We start from the raw sequence: 26821 nt of genomic DNA on the forward strand, positions 1-26821 counted from the left end.
CACACACAACCTCAGATTAGATCCCATGGGCTGCAGCTTCTTTCAGCCATATGCCCACACACAACCTCAGATTAGATCCCATGGTCTGCAGTACCAGTCAGCCATATGCCCACACACAACCTCAGATTAGATCCCATGGTCTGCAGTACCAGTCAGCCATATGCCCACATACAACCTCAGATTAGATCCCATGGGCTGCATCTTCTGTCAGCCATATGCCCACACACAACCTCAGATTAGATCCCATGGTCTGCAGTACCAGTCAGCTATATGCCCACACACAACCTCAGATTAGATCCCATGGTCTGCAGTTTCTGTCAGCCATATGCCCACACACAACCTCAGATTAGATCCCATGGCCTGCAGCTTCTGTTAGCCATATGCCCACACACAACCTCAGATTAGATCCCATGGTCTGCAGTACCAGTCAGCCATATGCCCACACACAAACTCAGATTAGATCCCATGGTCTGCAGTACCAGTCAGCTATATGCCCACACACAACCTCAGATTAGATCCCATGGTCTGCAGTACCAGTCAGCAATATGCCCACACACAACCTCAGATTAGATCCCATGGTCTGCAGTACCAGTCAGCCATATGCCCACACACAACCTCAGATTAGATCCCATGGACTGCAGTACCAGTCAGCCATATGCCCACACACAACCTCAGATTAGATCCCATGGTCTGTGTTACGGTTACCCTTAGTCTCGCTGAGAGATGGACCGCTTAGTAGCCTGGATTCCTATTGCTGAAGAGGGGAGAAACTGCTTTCCATAGTATTCTATATGAGTCTCGCAAATGTAGAATAATCCCCCTTAGCTGTAGTACAGCTAGGATACCCTTCTGCCCACAAAAACGAGTCAACGCTGCGATTGAGGGACAACCAAGAACTGAGGACTGGGATGCCCAGCCTGCTTTTTATTTAGGTTACATGCACACAGGGCACTCCCAGGGGGGGAAGCATAAAATCCCCCATCACACATTTAGACAAAGCCCTTGGACAGGCCACCGCAGATAACAAGTACACACAAGAAAACAATTGAGTCCTTCTTATCACCTAGCAGTGAATGCTTATCACAAACTTAATTACAGTACACAATATGCTAGGAAACCTGCCTCAGAAAATAGTTTTCTCAAAACTGAACAGAGTTAACCCTTTATGAAATGATACTTGTTACAGTTTTCTTGGAGCCCTTCTTAGGCGCTGGCTTGGCTGGTTCAGGCATTGCTGCTGGGAAATAAGTTTCTTCACAACAAAATAACTAATGCTTCTGTAACAGTGCTCCCTTTCTGTGGAACACTCTGGCAGACACGGTCTGACCCCTTTTCGGGGCAGACTAAGGCTGTCCAGACCGCTGGTTATGCGGGGCTGAGGTCGGTTTGTCTGGACAACCCGTCGGCGTTGCCATTCTGTTTCCCAGGTCTGTAAGTAATGGTGAAATTGAAGGGTTGCAACGATAAACTCCAACGTAATAGCCTGCCATTATCTCCAGAGACCCGGTTCAGCCACACCAACGGGTTATGGTCGGTGACCAGAGTGAACTCCTGCCCATATAAATAGGGAGTCAATTTCTTTAATGCCCACACCAAAGCCAAACACTCCTTTTCGACCGCTGCATAGCTGACTTCGCGGGGCAGGAGCTTCCGGCTGATGTAGGCAACTGGATGCTCCCCTCCATCTTCGCCTACTTGGCTGAGGACGGCTCCCAGCCCGAACATGGAAGCATCTGTGTGGACGATAAAACGTTTGTTAAGGGCTGGAGCCGCCAAGACAGGAGCGTTAATTAGAGCATTTTTGAGAGCCTGGAAAGCCGTTTCACAGTGGGGAGACCACAGGACCTGTCGAGGTAAGTTCTTCTTGGTCAAGTCAGTCAGGGGTTTGGCAAGTGTGCTGTAGTCTGGTACGAACCGTCTATAGTACCCTGCCGTGCCCAGGAAGGCTAGGACCTGAGTCTTAGTGATGGGGGTGGGCCAATTGGCGACAGCTTCTATCTTGGCCGGCTCTGGTCGCTGCTTTCCACACCCCACCCGGTGACCCAGGTACTGTACCTCGGCCATCCCAAAGTGGCATTTTTCTGGCTTCAGAGTCAGGCCAGCAGCCCGGATCTGATCCAGAACCATTCCTATGTGAGCTAAGTGGTCCTCCCATGACTCACTGTGGATCGCTATGTCGTCCAGGTAGGCGCAAGCAAAACTCTGGAAGCCATCCAGGAGCCTATCCACCAAGCGCTGGAATGTAGCTGGGGCATTCTTCATCCCAAACGGCATTACCCTAAACTGATATAAGCCGAATGGGGTGACGAATGCCGACTTGGGGATAGCCTCCGGGGCCAGGGGAATCTGCCAGTAACCTTTGCAGAGGTCAATAGTGGTCAGGTAATTTCCCCTGGCTATACGATCGAGTAGCTCATCTACCCTGGGCATAGGGTAAGCGTCCGTCACGGTCTTTTCATTGAGCCTCCGATAGTCTACGCAGAACCGGGTGGTCCCATCTTTCTTGGGCACCAAGACAACTGGGGAGGCCCAGGGACTATCGGAGGGCTCAATTACCCCGAGTTGGAGCATCTCATCGATCTCCTTCTTCATTCCTATCCTAACTGCTTCGGGGATTCGGTACGGAGCCTGGCGCAAGGGAGCTTGTCCCGGAGTATCTACCTGGTGGGTGGTTAAAGTAGTGTACCCTGGCTTCGGGGAGAAGGTGAGGTGTTTGGACTGTAGGAGTTGGTTGAGCTGCTCCCTTTCAGTGGGGCTAAGTCGGTCTCCTATCTGAACCTGAGCCACTATACCTGTGGGGAGACTCTTTTCTAATAGGTCTGGAATGGGTAGACTGTCGGGGCCTTCCTGAGGGGAACAACATACGGCCGTCACGTTCTCTGGTCGCTCAAAATATTCCTTGAGCATGTTTACATGGAATGTCTTTCTAAGATTGTTGTCGTGGCAGCTAGCTATCACATAAGTGGTGTCTCCCCTTTTCTCTACGATCTGGTAGGGGCCCTGCCAGGACGCCTGCAATTTGTCTGTCTTCACCGGCTTAAGTACTAACACCTTTTGTCCTATGGTAAAGATTCTCTTTCGGGCCCCCCGATCGTACCATACTTTCTGTCTTCTCTGGGCCGACTGGAGATTAGCCCGCACGGATTTGGCTAATTGCTCCATTCGGTCCCTGAGTTCCAGCACGTATGGCACAATGGGGACACCGTCAGTCTCCATCTCTCCCTCCCAGTGCTCCCGGATCAGGTTTAGGGGTCCCCGTACCTTTCTTCCGTAGAGCAACTCGAAGGGAGAGAACCCTGTCGTTTCCTGGGGCACCTCCCGATAAGCAAAAAGGAGGTGCGGCAGGAAGCGTTCCCAGTCTCGGTATTCCTGAGTGAACGTCTTGAGCATTTGCTTGAGGGTCCCATTGAACCTCTCACACAGCCCGTTCGTCTGGGGGTGGTATGGGGAGCTCAGGAGGGACTTAATTTTGCAAACCTGCCAGAGTTGTTGGGTCAATTCAGCCGTAAATTGGGTGCCTCGGTCGGATAGGATTTCTTTTGGAAATCCTACCCGGGAGAACACCTGTACTAGTGCATTCGCTACCGTATCCGCTTGTATGTTGGATAGGGCGACAGCCTCTGGGTACCTGGTAGCGTAGTCCACTACGGTAAGAATGTAGCGCTTACCGGAGGGACTAGGGGTAGCCAGTGGTCCCACTAGGTCAATAGCAACCCGGCTGAAGGGTTCCTCTACAATGGGCATATTTACTAGATGGGCTTTAGGGTGATCGCCTCGCCTTCCTACTCGTTGACACACATCGCAGGTGTTACAGTAAGTTCTAACGTCGGCGTGTACCCCTGGCCAAAAGAACGTGTGAGTAATGCGGTGTAGGGTACGGGTTACAGCTAGGTGGCCTGCTAAGGGGATGTCATGGCCTATCTTGAGGATTTCTTGACGGTATTTGTGGGGCACTACCAGCTGTCGCCTACGCTGTCCCCTTTTCTCTGTCCAGCGGTATAGTTTCCCTTTTTCCCATAAGAATGTTTCATTATCTGCCCCGCCCCCTCCGGTCTCTGCTCGTTCCCGGTACTTTTGTAAGGTCGGGTCAGTCTTAGACTCTGTCTCGAAAGCATCTGGGGTGTCCCAGGGTATGGGGCCTAACATGTCAGGCAATGTCGGGGTAGGTCTTACCTGTGTCTCCCGCACTGGTGAGAGTTCTCGCTCCGTCCGGGCTTGGGCCCGTGTAGTCACTGGGTCCGCCTCGTTGTTGCATACTGGAGCATAGGCAGAAGTCATGGGGCCCAAATCATTGCCCAGTAGTACTTCGGCAGGTAAATTATCCATTATGCCCACGTTCACAGCCCCCTTTCCCGCTCCCCAATCAAGATGCACTTTAGCTGTTGGAATTTTGTACACATCCCCCCCCGCCACTCTAACGGCCACAGTCTGTCCAGATCGCTTGTGCTCCGGCACCAAATGACTCTGTACCAGCGTGATAGTAGCCCCTGTGTCTCTCAATCCCTCGGTAGATCGCCCCTCGAGCCATACCTTCTGCCGATGGTGCTGGCGGTTATCTGAGGCAGCATATACAGGGTCCGCCTCGTGAAGCGGCCCCAAATATTCCTCCATAGGGGCCTCTTGGTTAACACAGAGGGTCCGGGCCGGACGATATGCCCCAGAGGGGTAATTGTAATTCCTGGGTGTCTGGTGCGTATTAAGGGGGCAGCTAGCCATGAAATGCCCTGGTTGCTTGCATCGGTGGCAAGTCGGTCTGGGACGCTCAGAGCTGTTATTGGGTGGTCCTGAGTGTCGGGCGGGCCCTGCGGGCACCGGGGCTCGGAATTCAGCACGAGGGGGTGCACGGTAAACCTCTCTGGGTTCGTGAAGACGGGAGTCATAATGTTCATCGGCCAATTTGGCTGCTTCTTCTAAGGTAGAAGGTCGCCTGTCTCGCAGCCATTCCTTCCCTTGCTGTTCCATGCCATTATAAAAATGTTCTAAGAGAAACAATTGTAAAATTTCCTCACCAGTCACCGCTTTACTTCCGCTCATCCAGTGATTTGCCGCTCTCCGCATTCGGTGCGCCCATTCCATATGGGTATCGTTAGGCTTCTTTTTCGTGCCCCGAAACTGTCGGCGATACGCGTCCGGAGTTACTGCGTACCGTCGCAACAGTGTCTCCTTAACTAGCTCATACTGTGTCACTTCCTCAGCACCCAGAGTACGAAAGGCTTCCAGGGCTCGCCCGGATAGTTTCCCAGACAATATCGTGGGCCACTCCCTGTTGGGAATCTGGTGCAGGGCACATTGCCTTTCGAAGTCCGCCAAATATTCATCAATCCCTGTCTCGCTCTCTAGGAAGGGTCGAAATGCCGCATAGGGTATCTTGGGCCTCCCAGCATTTTCGACAGGGATGATTACCTGCGGGGCTTCAGCATTGCGGTGTGCGTTCGCTAGGTTGAGTTCGTGGGCTCGAGTCTCTCGTATATCCTTGTCCGCTTCCGCCATCAACTGCTGTACCAATTCCATGGAGGGGTTCGGCCCGTACAGTGAGAGCCTCTCCCGAACAATCCTGGTTTTTTCGTCACTAATCGTGGTCGGTGTTTCCGCCATTGTGAAGCTCTGATCCAGTTCGGTCAATTCTGCGATCAGCTCTCTCCTCGGCCGGTTGCTGGCGTACCCCCCTCTGCTTTCAAGTAAATCCTTTAGGGTTGTACGCTTCAATTTTTCGTAAGCGCTCTCCATCCGTTCTGTACCTCTCCTAGGAAATCCAGGAAAAATCCCACCGCTGCCGCCAAATGTTACGGTTACCCTTAGTCTCGCTGAGAGATGGACCGCTTAGTAGCCTGGATTCCTATTGCTGAAGAGGGGAGAAACTGCTTTCCATAGTATTCTATATGAGTCTCGCAAATGTAGAATAATCCCCCTTAGCTGTAGTACAGCTAGGATACCCTTCTGCCCACAAAAACGAGTCAACGCTGCGATTGAGGGACAACCAAGAACTGAGGACTGGGATGCCCAGCCTGCTTTTTATTTAGGTTACATGCACACAGGGCACTCCCAGGGGGGGAAGCATAAAATCCCCCATCACACATTTAGACAAAGCCCTTGGACAGGCCACCGCAGATAACAAGTACACACAAGAAAACAATTGAGTCCTTCTTATCACCTAGCAGTGAATGCTTATCACAAACTTAATTACAGTACACAATATGCTAGGAAACCTGCCTCAGAAAATAGTTTTCTCAAAACTGAACAGAGTTAACCCTTTATGAAATGATACTTGTTACAGTTTTCTTGGAGCCCTTCTTAGGCGCTGGCTTGGCTGGTTCAGGCATTGCTGCTGGGAAATAAGTTTCTTCACAACAAAATAACTAATGCTTCTGTAACAGTCTGCAGTACCAGTCAGCCATATGCCCACATACAACCTCAGATTAGATCCCATGGGCTGCAGCTTCTGTCAGCCATATGCCCACACACAACCTCAGATTAGATCCCATGGTCTGCAGTACCAGTCAGCTATATGCCCACACACAACCTCAGATTAGATCCCATGGTCTGCAGTTTCTGTCAGCCATATGCCCACACACAACCTCAGATTAGATCCCATGGTCTGCAGTACCAGTCAGCCATATGCCCACACACAACCTCAGATTTGATCCCATGGTCTGCAGTACCAGTCAGCCATATGCCCACACACAACCTCAGATTAGATCCCATGGTCTGCAGTACCAGTCAGCCATATGCCCACACACAACCTCAGATTAGATCCCATGGTCTGCAGTACCAGTCAGCCATATGCCCACACACAACCTCAGATTAGATCCCATGGTCTGCAGTACCAGTCAGCCATATGCCCACACACAACCTCAGATTAGATCCCATGGGCTGCAGCTTCTGTCAGCCATATGCCACACACAACCTCAGATTAGATCCCATGGGCTGCAGCTTCTGTCAGCCATATGCCCACACACAACCTCAGATTAGATCCCATGGGCTGCAGCTTCTGTCAGCCATATGCCACACACAACCTCAGATTAGATCCCATGAGCTGCAGTACCAGTCAGCCATATGCCCACACACAACCTCAGATTAGATCCCATGGGCTGCAGCTTCTGTCAGCCATATGCCACACACAACCTCAGATTAGATCCCATGGGCTGCAGCTTCTGTCAGCCACATGCCCACACACAACCTCAGATTAGATCCCATGGTCTGCAGTACCAGTCAGCCATATGCCCACACACAACCTCAGATTAGATCCCATGGTCTGCAGTACCAGTCAGCCATATGCCCACATACAACCTCAGATTAGATCCCATGGGCTGCATCTTCTGTCAGCCATATGCCCACACACAACCTCAGATTAGATCCCATGGTCTGCAGTACCAGTCAGCTATATGCCCACACACAACCTCAGATTAGATCCCATGGTCTGCAGTTTCTGTCAGCCATATGCCCACACACAACCTCAGATTAGATCCCATGGTCTGCAGTACCAGTCAGCCATATGCCCACACACAACCTCAGATTTGATCCCATGGTCTGCAGTCCCAGTCAGCCATATGCCCACACACAACCTCAGATTAGATCCCATGGTCTGCAGTACCAGTCAGCCATATGCCCACACACAACCTCAGATTAGATCCCATGGTCTGCAGTACCAGTCAGCCATATGCCCACACACAACCTCAGATTAGATCCCATGGTCTGCAGTACCAGTCAGCCATATGCCCACACACAACCTCAGATTAGATCCCATGGGCTGCAGCTTCTGTCAGCCATATGCCACACACAACCTCAGATTAGTTCCCTTGGGCTGCAGCTTCTGTCAGCCATATGCCCACACACAACCTCAGATTAGATCCCATGGTCTGCAGCTTCTGTCAGCCATATGCCACACACAACCTCAGATTAGATCCCATGGGCTGCAGTACCAGTCAGCCATATGCCCACACACAACCTCAGATTAGATCCCATGGGCTGCAGCTTCTGTCAGCCATATGCCCACACACAACCTCAGATTAGATCCCATGGGCTGCAGCTTCTGTCAGCCATATGCCCACACACAACCTCAGATTAGATCCCATGGTCTGCAGTACCAGTCAGCCATATGCCCACACACAACCTCAGATTAGATCCCATGGTCTGCAGTACCAGTCAGCCATATGCCCACATACAACCTCAGATTAGATCCCATGGGCTGCATCTTCTGTCAGCCATATGCCCACACACAACCTCAGATTAGATCCCATGGTCTGCAGTACCAGTCAGCTATATGCCCACACACAACCTCAGATTAGATCCCATGGTCTGCAGTTTCTGTCAGCCATATGCCCACACACAACCTCAGATTAGATCCCATGGTCTGCAGTACCAGTCAGCCATATGCCCACACACAACCTCAGATTTGATCCCATGGTCTGCAGTACCAGTCAGCCATATGCCCACACACAACCTCAGATTAGATCCCATGGTCTGCAGTACCAGTCAGCCATATGCCCACACACAACCTCAGATTAGATCCCATGGTCTGCAGTACCAGTCAGCCATATGCCCACACACAACCTCAGATTAGATCCCATGGTCTGCAGTACCAGTCAGCCATATGCCCACACACAACCTCAGATTAGATCCCATGGGCTGCAGCTTCTGTCAGCCATATGCCACACACAACCTCAGATTAGTTCCCTTGGGCTGCAGCTTTTGTCAGCCATATGCCCACACACAACCTCAGATTAGATCCCATGGTCTGCAGCTTCTGTCAGCCATATGCCACACACAACCTCAGATTAGATCCCATGGGCTGCAGTACCAGTCAGCCATATGCCCACACACAACCTCAGATTAGATCCCATGGGCTGCAGCTTCTGTCAGCCATATGCCCACACACAACCTCAGATTAGATCCCATGGGCTGCAGCTTCTGTCAGCCATATGCCCACACACAACCTCAGATTAGATCCCATGGTCTGCAGTACCAGTCAGCCATATGCCCACACACAACCTCAGATTAGATCCCATGGTCAGCAGTACCAGTCAGCCATATGCCCACACACAACCTCAGATTTGATCCCATGGTCTGCAGTACCAGTCAGCCATATGCCCACACACAACCTCAGATTAGATCCCATGGTCTGCAGTACCAGTCAGCCATATGCCCACACTCAACCTCAGATTAGATCCCATGGTCTGCAGTACCAGTCAGCCATATGCCCACACACAACCTCAGATTAGATCCCATGGTCTGCAGTACCAGTCAGCCATATGCCCACACACAACCTCAGATTAGATCCCATGGGCTGCAGCTTCTGTCAGCCATATGCCACACACAACCTCAGGTTAGTTCCCTTGGGCTGCAGCTTCTGTCAGCCATATGCCCACACACAACCTCAGATTAGATCCCATGGTCTGCAGCTTCTGTCAGCCATATGCCACACACAACCTCAGATTAGATCCCATGGGCTGCAGTACCAGTCAGCCATATGCCCACACACAACCTCAGATTAGATCCCATGGGCTGCAGCTTCTGTCAGCCATATGCCCACACACAACCTCAGATTAGATCCCATGGGCTGCAGCTTCTGTCAGCCATATGCCCACACACAACCTCAGATTAGATCCCATGGTCTGCAGTACCAGTCAGCCATATGCCCACACACAACCTCAGATTAGATCCCATGGTCTGCAGTACCAGTCAGCCATATGCCCACATACAACCTCAGATTAGATCCCATGGGCTGCATCTTCTGTCAGCCATATGCCCACACACAACCTCAGATTAGATCCCATGGTCTGCAGTACCAGTCAGCTATATGCCCACACACAACCTCAGATTAGATCCCATGGTCTGCCGTTTCTGTCAGCCATATGCCCACACACAACCTCAGATTAGATCCCATGGTCTGCAGTACCAGTCAGCCATATGCCCACATACAACCTCAGATTAGATCCCATGGTCTGCAGTACCAGTCAGCCATATGCCCACACACAACCTCAGATTAGATCCCATGGTCTGCAGTACCAGTCAGCCATATGCCCACATACAACCTCAGATTAGATCCCATGGGCTGCAGCTTCTGTCAGCCATATGCCCACACACAACCTCAGATTAGATCCCATGGTCTGCAGTACCAGTCAGCTATATGCCCACACACAACCTCAGATTAGATCCCATGGTCTGCAGTTTCTGTCAGCCATATGCCCACACACAACCTCAGATTAGATCCCATGGTCTGCAGTACCAGTCAGCCATATGCCCACACACAACCTCAGATTTGATCCCATGGTCTGCAGTACCAGTCAGCCATATGCCCACACACAACCTCAGATTAGATCCCATGGTCTGCAGTACCAGTCAGCCATATGCCCACACACAACCTCAGATTAGATCCCATGGCCTGCAGTACCAGTCAGCCATATGCCCACACACAACCTCAGATTAGATCCCATGGTCTGCAGTACCAGTCAGCCATATGCCCACACACAACCTCAGATTAGATCCCATGGGCTGCAGCTTCTGTCCGCCATATGCCACACACAACCTCAGATTAGATCCCATGGGCTGCAGCTTCTGTCAGCCATATGCCCACACACAACCTCAGATTAGATCCCATGGGCTGCAGCTTCTGTCAGCCATATGCCACACACAACCTCAGATTAGATCCCATGAGCTGCAGTACCAGTCAGCCATATGCCCACACACAACCTCAGATTAGATCCCATGGGCTGCAGCTTCTGTCAGCCATATGCCCACACACAACCTCAGATTAGATCCCATGGGCTGCAGCTTCTGTCAGCCATATGCCCACACACAACCTCAGATTAGATCCCATGGTCTGCAGTACCAGTCAGCCATATGCCCACACACAACCTCAGATTAGATCCCATGGTCTGCAGTACCAGTCAGCCATATGCCCACATACAACCTCAGATTAGATCCCATGGGCTGCATCTTCTGTCAGCCATATGCCACACACAACCTCAGATTAGATCCCATGGTCTGCAGTACCAGTCAGCTATATGCCCACACACAACCTCAGATTAGATCCCATGGTCTGCAGTTTCTGTCAGCCATATGCCCACACACAACCTCAGATTAGATCCCATGGTCTGCAGTACCAGTCAGCCATATGCCCACACACAACCTCAGATTTGATCCCATGGTCTGCAGTACCAGTCAGCCATATGCCCACACACAACCTCAGATTAGATCCCATGGTCTGCAGTACCAGTCAGCCATATGCCCACACACAACCTCAGATTAGATCCCATGGTCTGCAGTACCAGTCAGCCATATGCCCACACACAACCTCAGATTAGATCCCATGGTCTGCAGTACCAGTCAGCCATATGCCCACACACAACCTCAGATTAGATCCCATGGGCTGCAGCTTCTGTCAGCCATATGCCACACACAACCTCAGATTAGTTCCCTTGGGCTGCAGCTTCTGTCAGCCATATGCCCACACACAACCTCAGATTAGATCCCATGGTCTGCAGCTTCTGTCAGCCATATGCCACACACAACCTCAGATTAGATCCCATGGGCTGCAGTACCAGTCAGCCATATGCCCACACACAACCTCAGATTAGATCCCATGGGCTGCAGTACCAGTCAGCCATATGCCCACACACAACCTCAGATTAGATCCCATGGGCTGCAGCTTCTGTCAGCCATATGCCCACACACAACCTCAGATTAGATCCCATGGGCTGCAGCTTCTGTCAGCCATATGCCCACACACAACCTCAGATTAGATCCCATGGTCTGCAGTACCAGTCAGCCATATGCCCACACACAACCTCAGATTAGATCCCATGGTCTGCAGTACCAGTCAGCCATATGCCCACATACAACCTCAGATTAGATCCCATGGGCTGCATCTTCTGTCAGCCATATGCCCACACACAACCTCAGATTAGATCCCATGGTCTGCAGTTTCTGTCAGCCATATGCCCACACACAACCTCAGATTAGATCCCATGGTCTGCAGTACCAGTCAGCCATATGCCCACACACAACCTCAGATTAGATCCCATGGTCTGCAGTACCAGTCAGCCATATGCCCACACACAACCTCAGATTAGATCCCATGGTCTGCAGTACCAGTCAGCCATATGCCCACACACAACCTCAGATTAGATCCCATGGTCTGCAGTACCAGTCAGCCATATGCCCACACACAACCTCAGATTAGATCCCATGGGCTGTAGCTTCTGTCAGCCATATGCCACACACAACCTCAGATTAGTTCCCTTGTGCTGCAGCTTCTGTCAGCCATATGCCCACACACAACCTCAGATTAGATCCCATGGTCTGCAGCTTCTGTCAGCCATATGCCACACACAACCTCAGATTAGATCCCATGGGCTGCAGTACCAGTCAGCCATATGCCCACACACAACCTCAGATTAGATCCCATGGGCTGCAGCTTCTGTCAGCCATATGCCCACACACAACCTCAGATTAGATCCCATGGGCTGCAGCTTCTGTCAGCCATATGCCCACACACAACCTCAGATTAGATCCCATGGTCTGCAGTACCAGTCAGCCATATGCCCACACACAACCTCAGATTAGATCCCATGGTCTGCAGTACCAGTCAGCCATATGCCCACATACAACCTCAGATTAGATCCCATGGGCTGCATCTTCTGTCAGCCATATGCCCACACACAACCTCAGATTAGATCCCATGGTCTGCCGTTTCTGTCAGCCATATGCCCACACACAACCTCAGATTAGATCCCATGGTCTGCAGTACCAGTCAGCCATATGCCCACATACAACCTCAGATTAGATCCCATGGTCTGCAGTACCAGTCAGCCATATGCCCACACACAACCTCAGATTAGATCCCATGGTCTGCAGTACCAGTCAGCCATATGCCCACACACAACCTCAGATTAGATCCCATGGTCTGGAGTACCAGTCAGCTATGTCTCCATACAGGACCTGTGATCCGACTGATTGTCCTGTAGCTCCTATCTGCAAAATGCCCTTATGGGACCTCATATTGCACTGCATTGTCTACAGCATTCCGCAGTTATATTCTCATATTAGCCCTATCAGTTTAATGTCCAGAAAATACTGAACTGCCTGCAGAAATTCTTCGGAGTGGGTGGACAAAAAATAAAATTCCCAAGTGCAATAATGGCGGTGGCAACGAGCAGCAGTAGAGATTTGCTTAATGCACAAATGAGCTACACATCATTTTATATATTATGGTTCAATAGCATAAAAAGAGTGAATCAAGTTGGTGCTTAAATTTGATTATAAAGAGCAAAACCACCCTCCAGATGCCCATTACTCTCCAGTTAAATACTGAGCACCTGGCAGCCACCCAACATCATTGGCTTCTATGTTATGGCTGTGCTGATGCTGTCTTTATCTCCAGACCATGATTACGTTTGATCCCAGGTATTATATTTCTCCCCTCAGTGCTAACTTGCCCCAGCCCGTGCTCACTAAACCCAGTCATATCTTCCCTCCTACAAGCCTTTGTAATCAGAGAACTAAGATTTGGCTAATACAGACCCCCTGCAGCTCTCTAAATATTCAGCCTCATTATTTGTGCGGTGTGACGTCCCAGCGCAGTGGGCACCAGCATCCAAGCAAAGTGTTTAATGCTGAGGGAAGAAACTGGTACAAATACAACACATGTATCAGTGCACACAACAGTCGCTTTTCCTCCCTTAATTTATAATTAAAATATAATGCCAAGGTTTCCTATTACTGTACAACAGACTAACAATACAGTAACATTCTCAGTCTGTTTGTAACTTGTTTTGTTCTCTGAGCATCTTGTTCTTAAAGGTACATTCCAGTCAAAATATAAATGCACATAGATTTATTGCATCTTTGAATAGAAACATATTTGTAATATAAATGTATTGGCAAAAATGCTTCTATTAAGAGTGCACTTTTTTGAAACAGCTATAGCTTTTATTAGAAGCATTTTTGCTAATGCATATATATTACAAACTTGCTTCTATTCAATACCGAAATGCACCCTTGTGGTTTCCAATTTTGGCTGGAATATCCCTTTAAGCTAATTTATTTTGTTAAATGCTTGGATAATCCTTACTATATTTTATCCTTCCTCCAATTGAATTGTGATCCGTTAGTCTTTCTTTAAAACCATAATAGGTTTATGATGATATATGCCTTTTTACAATCTTTTTTTTTTCAGAACAATTGCTCCCTGCAATACATACAGCAAATTGCTACATAGCCAGTTTATGTGAAACTAAAATAAGCAATGCCATTTATATATATATATATGTGTGTGTGTGTGTGTGTGTGTGTGTGTGTCAGTGACAGTGTATGTATGTATGTGAGTGTGGGGGGTATGTGAAGTTATGTGTGTGTGTGTGTGTGTGTGGGGAGTGTGTGTACATGGTTAAGTGTGAATATGTGTGGGGATTTGAGTGTGTATGGGTGAGTTGTGTGTGTGTGTGTAGGTGTTTGCATGTCTATGTGCGTGCTGGTGTGTGTGTGCATGTGGGTATAGGGATAAGTGAGGGTGTGGTTGGGTGTCGGTGTTGGATGTGGGTTTGTGGGGGTGGGTATATGTTTGTGTATATGTCTGTGTGTGTATATGTCTGTTGTGTGTGTATATGTCTGTAGTGTGTGTACATGTGTGTGTGCTGGTATGTGATGGTAGGTGTGTGTGTGTGGATGTAGGTATGAAGGGGTAAGTGAGGGTGTAGTTGGGTGTGGGTGTTGGATGTGGGTGTATGTGTCTGTGTGTGTGGATGTTGGTATGAAGGGGTAAGTGAGGGTGTGGTTGAGTGTGGGTGTTGGATGTGGATGTATATGTGTGTGGGTGTATGTGTGTGGTATATCTGTTTGTGCGCATGTGTGGGTGTCAGTGTGTTTTGTGTACATATGTCTATAAGTGATTAATATTATTGCCATCTATATATTTGTATAGCGCCACAAAATTCCGTAGTGCTGGAAACCCACGACAGTGAGAAAACTTTATTTTTGTGAAATTGTAATGGGCTCTGTTTATGTTTCTATAAAATGAATCTGGGAGTCTCTCATAGGAACCACACCTTGCCTAAAACATTAACTCTTCTAACTGCCATAGTTAGGCCTAGCTCCACCTATGAAGTGCCCAACTCTATCCTCACACTGCACAGACTTCCTCAAGCTACAGCTGACTGAGCAGTGCACCTCCCAGTCCACAAATCTGAGAGTCTCCGTGCTGAAATGTGTATAGAAATGCTATTAATCAAACAAAGAAGCTATGCATTGTATTAATAATAAACAAACTCCACATAAACAAGGTTTTAAAGAGACATCAATCATTCTTTTATTTGCTCATGTGCTAATATTTGTTAGAAACAGACAAGTATTATGTATGTAGCAAGGGAGACACAAAGAAACACAATCTCCCTCCCAACCACCTAGAGTTTGTCAGATTGTCCTGGGCTGTGGTGCAAGCCCACTTAAAACATTGCAAACCTCTGGAACATGTTGGGTGGTATGCAAACATCTCTAAACTTTCTATCTTCTCAACTAGTACACAGGATTATTGCTCCCACAAGATCAAGGCACTCAAACATTCTTCCCTGGGTCAGACATATACAGTATTTACATAAGTAAAAAGAGAGAAGCGCTCAACCTGGGAACGAACAGCAGCCTCTTTTTTGCTCAACATGTGCCATTCACAGAGAAGAACTTTCCTGTAGAATATCTGTCTGATCCTGACTTAACAGTACAGTCCAGCCCCGAAATACCAGACAATCCCTCTCTGAACGAGAGAAACAGCAAAACCCCAGACGTACGTTTCGGCCTATTGTGGGCCTCGTCAGTGAGGTGCAGCCATATCCCTCTAGGCACACTGAGCAATGGGTCCACGTCTGGATTCCTGCATCACACTTAGGGAGACTTCCTTAAGTGTCATAATTTGCATAAATAAAAAGAGAGAAGCACTCAACCTGGGAACGAACAATAGCATAATAGCTTGTTCTATGGCTAGTTACCACTAGGGATGGGCGAATGTTTCTAAAAATTCAAAATTTAAAACTAATTTTGATACATTAGTTCGTTCGAATCGAATTTCGAATGTTTATATAACATTCTAACATTCTATTTTCGAATTTTCGTTTTCAAATTTATCAATAAAATTCGAAAATATTTGTTCGAATAATAGAATGTTTAGCTATGTATTCATTCAATTTCGAAATGTAATATTCGAATTCAAATGTGACATTCAAATTTGAAATACTTTTTCTAGTCTACAACTGTGTTTAATAAATGTCACATTCAAATTTGAAATAATATTTCTAGTCTAATACTGTGTTTTAAATGTGATATTCAATTTGAATGTGACATTGGAATTCGAAATAGTATTTCTAGTCTAATACTGTGTTTTATAAATGTAATATTCGAATTTGAATGTGATATTCAAATGTAACATTCGAATTTGAATGTGGCATTCGAATTTGAATGTGACATTCGAAAACTGTAAATAACATTTGAAAATCGAATTTTTAAGAATATTCATTCTTATCAACATTCTATTATGTAAATCAAATTTCTACAATAACATTCATTCTAACATTCAAATTCGGATATGAACACATTCGCCCATCCCTAGTTACCACCCAAGAAGCAGCCTCTTTTTGCTCAACATGTGCCTTTCACAGAGAATAACTTTCCTGTAGCATATTAGTCTGGCTGCACCTCACTGCTGAGGCCCACACTAGGCCGAAACGTATGTCTGGGGTTTTGCTGTTTCTCTCTTTCAGAGAGGGATTGCCTGGTATTTAGGGGCTGGACTGTACTGTGAAGTCAAGATCAGACTGTGAGTCCCTTCACTGTCTCCCCATTCACAGCAGAATTAAATTCAAAATTCTCACCCTGATCTACAAAGCCCTCACCAATGCTGCCCCATCCTACCTGTTCTCGCTCATCAGCAAATATACTCCAGCCCGCCCCCTAAGATCCAACAATGACCTGCTCTTTGCGTCCTCTACCATCACCTCCTCTCATGCTAGACTACAGGACTTCTCTTGTGCGGCTGCAACCCTCTGGAACGCACTTCCTCGAGCCGTCAGACTCTCCCCCAACCTCTCCTCCTTTAAACGTTCCCTAAAGACCTTTTTGTTCAGGGAAGCTTATCACCCGACTCATTAACAAATGAACTTCACTAACCCAACAGTTGCTTTCATCTCCCCACTAAAATCACTCCCACCTTTGCAGTCCCTACCTCCTGTTTCCCACCCTCCTACCCATCTAGATTGTAAGTTCCCACGGGAATAGGGCCCTCAAATCCCCCTGTATGTCTGTAAAATGTTGTCATTTATTGTATTGTTTTCTCCGTTGTACTTCTATCCTTGTACCCATGGGCAGCGCTGCGGAATTTGTTGGCGCTTTATAAATAAAGAATAATAATTATGCTATTGTTCGTTCCCAGGTTGAGCACGTCTCTCTTTTTTATTTATGAACAGTATTAAGCCTGGGAAAGTGGGTGGCTGGAAAAAAAATAGGCTGCAAACCTGTATTAGTACATACAAAGCTATACTTGCAAAGCGCTGCCTTCCTATTCCCACCCCTTGCTTTTATTTTCATTTCACTGTCCACCTAAACTCTGCCCATATATGCCCAGCCACGCCCTAAAACACCAGTGGTTCCATCAAAGAGCAACTGGCTCTTCCCCTGAAGAACACTATCCCCCAAAACAGAATCTAGAGTCAGAGAATTTTAATGAATAGCAATAGAAAATGAATGTGATGCAATAACTACACAGAAAAATGTAAAACATACTGGGCCAGATTACGAGTGGAGTGCACCCGAGCCATAAGAGGTTTATTGCAGGGGTTTACGCTTGTCGGGCTTACCGCTGGTATTACAAGTTGAAAGTAAATGCAATTGCTTGAGTGCAATAATGATTTATGCTAGAATAATTACTGCAGCTACAGAGCTGTGGTTAACTGTTTTAGGAAACATAAAAGTTGCACAAAACAAATCAGAATACCATACAATGTATAGTTACACTCATAATAACGCAATTTAATAAAATGATTCAGATAAAATAATGCACACAAAAGTTATAAGGGCTCAAAGATATGAGGTCTCAGGTGTTAGAAAACAAAGGCAGGCAAAGGGCTTTAACACAGAGACACATACATATATGTGTCTATATGCGTGTATGTATGTATTTATATATGTATTTATAGATATATATATACACATATAAACACATAAATACATATGTACACAGATATACACATATAAACACATAAATACATATGTACACAGATATACACATATAAACACATAAATACATATGTACACAGATATACACATATAAACACATAAATACATATGTACACAGATATACACATATAAACACATAAATACAGATGTACACAGATATACACATATAAACACATAAATACATATACATGTCTAACATGTTTAACACAGAGACACATACATATACATGTCTAACATGTTTAACACAGAGACACATACATATACGTGTCTATATGTGTGTATGTATGTATTTATATATGTATTTATAGATATATATATATACACATATAAACACATAAATACATATATACACAGATATACACATATAAACACATATAAACATATGTACACAGATATACACATATAAACACATAAATACATATGTACACATATATACACATATAAACACATAAATACATATGTACACAGATATACACATATAAACACATAAATACATATGTACACAGATATACACATATAAACACATAAATACAGATGTACACATATATACACATATAAACACATAAATACATAGGTACACAGATATACACATATAAACACATAAATACATATGTACACATATAAACACATAAATACATATGTACACAGATATACACATATACACACATAAATACATATATACACATATAAACACATAAATACATATGTACACAGATATACACATATAAACACATAAATACATATGTACACATATATACACATATAAACACATACATACATATGTACACATATATACACATATAAACACACAAATACAGATGTACACATATATACACATATAAACACATAAATACATATGTACACATATATACACATATAAACACATAAATACATATGTACACATACATACACATATAAACACACAAATACAGATGTACACAGATATACACATATAAACACATAAATACATATGTACACATATATACACATATAAACACATAAATACATATGTACACATATAAACACATAAATACATATGTACACAGATATACACATATACACACATAAATACATATATACACATATAAACACATAAATATATATGTACACAGATATACACATATAAACACATAAATACATATGTACACAGATATACACATATAAACACATAAATACATATGTACACAGATATACACATATAAACACATAAATACATATGTACACAGATATACACATATAAACACATAAATACAGATGTACACAGATATACACATATAAACACATAAATACATATACATGTCTAACATGTTTAACACAGAGACACATACATATACATGTCTAACATGTTTAACACAGAGACACATACATATACGTGTCTATATGTGTGTATGTATGTATTTATATATGTATTTATAGATATATATATACACATATAAACACATAAATACATATATACACAGATATACACATATAAACACATATAAACATATGTACACAGATATACACATATAAACACATAAATACATATGTACACATATATACACATATAAACACATAAATACATATGTACACAGATATACACATATAAACACATAAATACATATGTACACATATATACACATATAAACACATAAATACATATGTACACATATAAACACATAAATACATATGTACACAGATATACACATATACACACATAAATACATATATACACATATAAACACATAAATATATATGTACACAGATATACACATATAAACACATAAATACATATGTACACAGATATACACATATAAACACATAAATACATATGTACACATATATACACATATAAACACATAAATACAGATGTACACATATATACACATATAAACACATAAATACATAGGTACACAGATATACACATATAAACACATAAATACATATGTACACATATAAACACATAAATACATATGTACACAGATATACACATATACACACATAAATACATATATACACATATAAACACATAAATACATATGTACACAGATATACACATATAAACACATAAATACATATGTACACATACATACACATATAAACACACAAATACAGATGTACACAGATATACACATATAAACACATAAATACATATGTACACATATAAACACATAAATACATATGTACACAGATATACACATATACACACATAAATACATATATACACATATAAACACATAAATATATATGTACACAGATATACACATATAAACACATAAATACATATGTACACAGATATACACATATAAACACATAAATACATATGTACACATATATACACATATAAACACACAAATACAGATGTACACATATATAGATATGTATGTAAGTGTATTGGAGTCCTTTGCAGTCAAGTAGATGAAAACATGTTAAAGCATATTTATGCAATATTCATATATAATAAAGGTTTTAACTATGCATTTACTGTAAATATTTCACATTCCAATGTTCTGCACATAGCAGAATATGTTCTATGTATTCATAAATAGTTTACTTTCAACGTGTAATATGAGCGCAACCTGACAAGCGCAAGAAGCTTACTTCTTGGAGCTGAATAGTTAATTTGTGCTTCACTCGTAACCTGGCCCACTGTGGGCTCTTAAAGAGATGGCTTACATATAAATACCATTCAGTGGATGCTACAAAGCTTAAGTATCAATTTATTTATGGAAAAACATGGTATGAAGAAATATTCTGTAATCCTAGACCATCAGGAGATTATAGGAAAACAATGGGATATCTTTGTGTTACAAACTGCTGTTTGTAACTGGCCCTTTAAATGGAAAATTGCCCTGCTTCCCTGGATTTTGGAGAAGCCTATTTGCCAGCCTCCTTCCACATGACTATGGCCCCTGGAAGATTGTGCCCCTGAAAACCTATTAACTTTTATTGGGTGTGTATGGCCCTTTAAGAACCGTCTGGGGACATATTGTGACTTTGGTGAACAATGCCCCTTTAAGACTATGTCCCCAGACCTGTGAAATGACTTGTCCCTGGCTTTCTCCCACTTGGTTCAGTTTCATTGTGTGCCATTAAGAGTTAAATTTTGTTCAGCTTCAAGAAACCTATTCTAAATACAAGTCTGCTGGGATTAGCTCTAATTAGGTTTAGTGATCAACTTTCCCATTGTCTAATCAGACTAGTATTGATAAGGTGGACTGCATTGTTTTATTGTGTGTAATGTTATCTGCTGAAGTAAATGTTGTGGCCTGTCAAAGGGAGTGTCTCTCTATCTAATATCAAATGTGTGATGGGGGATTTTATGCCTCCCCCTGAGAGTGTCCTGTTTGCATGTAACCTCAATAAAAAGGAGGCTGTGTGCTCCAGCACATCAGACCTATGTTGACCCTCTAACTTGAAGCTTTGACTCATGTTTGTAGGATACAGCTTATAATCACTACAGGGATTGCTATGTTTTTCATACTCCCTTAGCTACAGGGATTGCTACAGAAGGAAGAGGTTCGCCTACTGGAGCCTAGTCGTAGGTCCAGGGCGCAGAGCAGACGGCGAGATACCAGCCCAGCAGCGGTGGTTCATAGAGTCTGCAGTACTTATGGTGGCTACGCAGCAGTTATAGAGTCTACGGTGCTGCTGCTCCTTTGGTGAGTGCTAGGAGCATCCTTTTCTACGGTCCAACTTCCAGCCAGCCTGGAGGCAATTGTAACATTTGGTGGCAGCGGTGGGATCGCGTCCTAGCGCAAGGAGCAGCACCACAACAGCACTGGTATCGTAAGAGAGTAATTGAGGGCAACGCTAGCCACTGCGCAGCGTCCCTACCTACAGCAGCATGGAGCTGACAAGACACTGGTCAGAACCCTGTGAAGAGCACCTCAACCTAATCCGTCGCTATGAGGGCGCTGATTTCGTTCCAGAGGTAAAGAGGCGGCTAGTCCGATATGGTCCAGACCCTGCACAGGAGGTAGTCAGTCGCCTCATCTGGGAATTGGCTACTGAGAACGAAGCGGCACGAGCCTTTGAGCGCCAACTGTGGAGTTTGAGGGTATGGACACCTGGTCTCTCTCCCCAGCCGCAGCATGTTCCACAGGGAGAGGAGAGCAGCGACCTCCCTCCCCAGCGGCAGTATACTGTGCAGAGGGAAGAGACAACCGGTCTCCTTCCCCAACCCCAACCAGAGATACCAGAGGCAGCAGGCCTCATAGACTGGTCCTGGGAGGACCCCCAGCAGGCAGGTGGAGATGGGACTGCAGTCTCTCTACCGGCCCTACAGGGATGCTTGGCAGGCGGCCCAGATCCCCAGCGACAGACCCAGATACAGGGAGGGGAGAGCATCGACCTCCCTCCCCAGCCGGAGTGTGCCTTCCAGGGAGAGGAGACAACCGGTCTCTCTCCGCAGCCGCAGCATGTTCCACAGGAAGCGGAGAGCATCGACCTCCCTTCCCAACGGCCGCCAGAGTATCAGGAGGAGGAGGTAAGCCAATCTCCCCCTCCCCAGCTAACTCCTAACTTGGGCCCAGGGTTAACAGTGGAGATGTTAACCCCCACTGACCCCCACGTTCCCTTTGCCACCGGGCAGGACTATGCCCCAATTCCCCCAGCAGAATAGCTGGCATCAGGACAGAGCGCTGCTGGCCTCTGCCCTACAGACCTTGTCCTTGTTACAGGACTGGCCTGCAAACCCCTCACCCCAGCAGAAGCGCTGGCACCAGGGCAGAGTGCCGCTGGCCTCTGCCCCCCAAGTACCATCAGCTATTTGCCCAGCTGCGCCAGGAAGGCCGAGGATGCTACACTTTCATCCTACAACCTGGAACTTACAGGCCAGTACTACGTATTGTGGGGGGGGGCTACTTTGCTGCTAACGATTATTTGTGGGTGGGTTGCGAGACTAACTTAGGCACTGACCAGGAGAAGGTCAGGTGCCTGGTTAGTCTCCCTCCAAAAGGGGAGATATGTTACAAACTGCTGTTTGTAACTGGCCCTTTAAATGGAAAATTGCCCTGCTTCCCTGGATTTTGGAGAAGCCTATTTGCCAGCCTCCTTCCACATGACTATGGCCCCTGGAAGATTGTGCCCCTGAAAACCTATTAACTTTTATTGGGTGTGTATGGCCCTTTAAGAACCGTCTGGGGACATATTGTGACTTTGGTGAACGATGCCCCTTTAAGACTATGTCCCCAGACCTGTGAAATGACTTGTCCCTGGCTTTCTCCCACTTGGTTCAGTTTCATTGTGTGCCATTAAGAGTTAAATTTTGTTCAGCTTCAAGAAACCTATTCTAAATACAAGTCTGCTGGGATTAGCTCTAATTAGGTTTAGTGATCAACTTTCCCATTTTCTAATCAGACTAGTATTGATAAGGTGGACTGCATTGTTTTATTGTGTGTAATGTTATCTGCTGAAGTAAATGTTGTGGCCTGTCAAAGGGAGTGTCTCTCTATCTAATATCAAATGTGTGATGGGGGATTTTATTCCTCCCCCTGAGAGTGTCCTGTTTGCATGTAACCTCAATAAAAAGCAGGCTGTGTGCTCCAGCACATCAGAGACCTATTTTTGACCCTCTAACTTGAAGCTTTGACTCATGTTTGTAGGATACAGCTTATAATCACTACAGGGATTGCTATGTTTTTCATACTCCCTTAGCTACAGGGATTGCTACAGAAGGAAGAGGTACGCCTACTGGAGCCTAGTCGTAGGTCCAGGGCGCAGAGCAGACGGCGAGATACCAGCCCAGCAGCGGTGGTTCATAGAGTCTGCATTACTTATGGTGGCTACGCAGCAGTTATAGAGTCTACGGTGCTGCTGCTCCTTTGGTGAGCGCTAGGAGCATCCTTTTCTACGGTCCAACTTCCAGCCAGCCTGGAGGCAACCGTAACACTTTGATTTTGTTCATAAAATGTTTATTATATAATAAAAAGTACCTGCAAAAAGTAATTGCATAAACCATTATAAATGATATTCTCTTGGGTGACCAGCCTGTAGTGACAATCAATGAAAATCTTATAATAAAATGCAAATGAAGATTAAAACTGTTTAGAGCAATGTGAATGATGTGCACACGTCCATGAAATAGGGTAGTGCCCTGCAAGATTCAATCAAAGCAAATCAATATAATGACTCAAATGTCCTGTTCAGGAGTGAATGTGTGAATAAAGGAATACATCAAGGTAAACTCATGTGTGGGGAATTTCTCCTGCTGCGGCTTTTTAATATTCATGTTAGTGTTGTATTTAGTTTTTGTGCTGCCCTAGGCACTGGGAATCTGCCCCTCCCCTTTAATCCCCAAACCTACTACAATAATAAGATTTATTTGTTTCATATGTTTCTGATAGCTAGAGAGGCCAAGGATGCATAGAAGGTCCATGTGTCCCTCTAGACAACAAGCGATCATTGATTAGCCCTAAAAATAATGGGGTCAATTTATCAAGCTCCGAATGGGGCTTGATGCACCTTGTTTTCTAAAGACCGCTGCTCCATAACTTGTCCGCCTGCTCTGAGGCGGTGGACAGAAATCAACCCGATCAAATACGATCAGGTTGATTGACACCCTCTGCTTGCGGCCGATTGGCCATGCATCTGCAGGGGGCGGCATTGCACCAGTAGTTTACAAGAACTGCTGGTGCAATGATAAATGTCGACAGAGTATGGTGTCTGCATTTATCGATGTGCGGCGGACATGATATACTACATTGTATCTTATCCAATCGCACATTAATAAATTTACTCAAAGAATAAAACATTTGAAGAGCATAGTATTCAGAAGGCATCAATTCATAGAACTTACACCTTGTTGCTCTTTTCAAATAAAGGACCTAATTGTAGTTTAAGTTTTAGAAATTCCACTAATCAAAACAAAAAGATGGACCTTAAATAAAGTAAAGTCAAAATAAACTTCTTCAGTACCAGGAATTTCAGAAAAAACTTGCCAAAAGTACCGTAGATTTTTTAGCATTTTTGCTGTAAATCCATGTGACGAGACCAATCTTGCCACTGTGCATTGGAGGGCCTGTTATGGAACATTCTTTGGGCAGGGGGTACATGGGCTTAAGGATACCCAGAGACTGCATGGAAATATGGAATTTTATATGCTGGACACCCCATGTACTTTCATAACTCTGCCTTATGTCTATGTCACCCTGTATCCATAAATACAGGATGGGTACAGGGTGTGGGTGCACCTTATGGGAGCAATTGTGAATCTATAAACCAAGTGGGCATAAAAGACTTAATAGCTAATAAGAACTGTTCTTATATTCTGTAATAAGATGTATTTTATTTATGTTTCAGATCTGATTGTGTCTCAGGAGTCTGTCTGTGTAAACTGATTGTGTTCCTGTGTGATTATGTTAACTAGACTGCCCAATATCAGATTACCTGAGTAAACTTTGTTTCCCAGTTAATTAACTTAATATGTTAATCTGTTTTACCTGTGAATAGACAATTGTTAGAGGTTTGATGCATTGCTTTACTGTTTAACCAATGCCCTCTGTAACCTGAAGCCAGGGTGTATAAATATGTGTGCTGCTTTTAAATAAACTATTAATTTTGCTGATATCTGTTGGACCCTCACCATGGAGCTTTGACTCATGTTTGGGGGGAGGGAGTGGGGAAATTTACTGTATGCTGCCTGTGCCTCTGCCCTTTTATGCCAGGGTTATACCGTTAAAATTGGTGGCAAGCGACGGGATTGTTCCCACAGCCAGAAGGACAGCTACAGGAGACACCATTCCGTTGATTTACAAGTTGGGGGCAACGCATGTCCCAGTACAGCGACCCTAAAAGCAACAGAATGGAACCAGCAGTGTTATATGAGGAGGAGGACCTGGATGGCCGGGATGCATTAAGGAAAGGCATCTGGTACCAGGCCCTGGATAATGTACAATACCAGCAGGGTAAGAGTCTCCCCAGTGAAGAGCTGCGGTTGCAGAAGCAAGTGGCACTGCGGATGCCCTTCCTGGGAGAGCAGCCCCTGGAGGAATGGGTGAAGAAACTGGAGCACCGGGTATGGCCGGAGCTATGGCTGGAGGATGCCTACCAGGCGCTCTGGTGGTATATGGCACAGTATATACCCTGGACAGCCGAGCATGACAAACCAGAGGGAGAGGAGTTTGATGGTCCTGGCTTGTTATGGGAGTCCTTTGCAGAGCCTGATTTTGGGAGCCCTGCGCAGACCAGACTTAAGGACATTTTCTATGAGAGGGAGGCTAGGCATGACTGGGCTCACCCCCATGAGGTAGAGCCAGACCTGGCTCACTTAGCAGCCCTGGAGTGGGAACTGGAGCAGGACTACCAAGATCTCTTCCACTCCATTGGGAAGGCTCAGCAGGACAGCAAGGTGAAAGACCCAGATCCAGACCCATTCAGCTGGGAAGATATTGTGGAGATTTACTGGAAGGACTCCAGGTGGCCGGTGGAGATGGGACTGACGACTCTCCACCGATCCTGCAGGGAATTGGGAGCCCAGTCTCCATTCCCCAGCGGTGGGCTGAGTTACAGGGGGCAGAGACAGTTGGTCCTGTCCCCCAGCAGCAGAGGAATATGCAGGGAATTGGGAGCCCAGACTCCATACCCCAGCGGCAGGCTGAGTTACAGGGGGCAGAGACAGTTGGTT

Source organism: Bombina bombina, chromosome 8 (genome assembly GCF_027579735.1).
Source record: "Bombina bombina isolate aBomBom1 chromosome 8, aBomBom1.pri, whole genome shotgun sequence".
Classification (NCBI taxonomy): domain Eukaryota; kingdom Metazoa; phylum Chordata; class Amphibia; order Anura; family Bombinatoridae; genus Bombina; species Bombina bombina.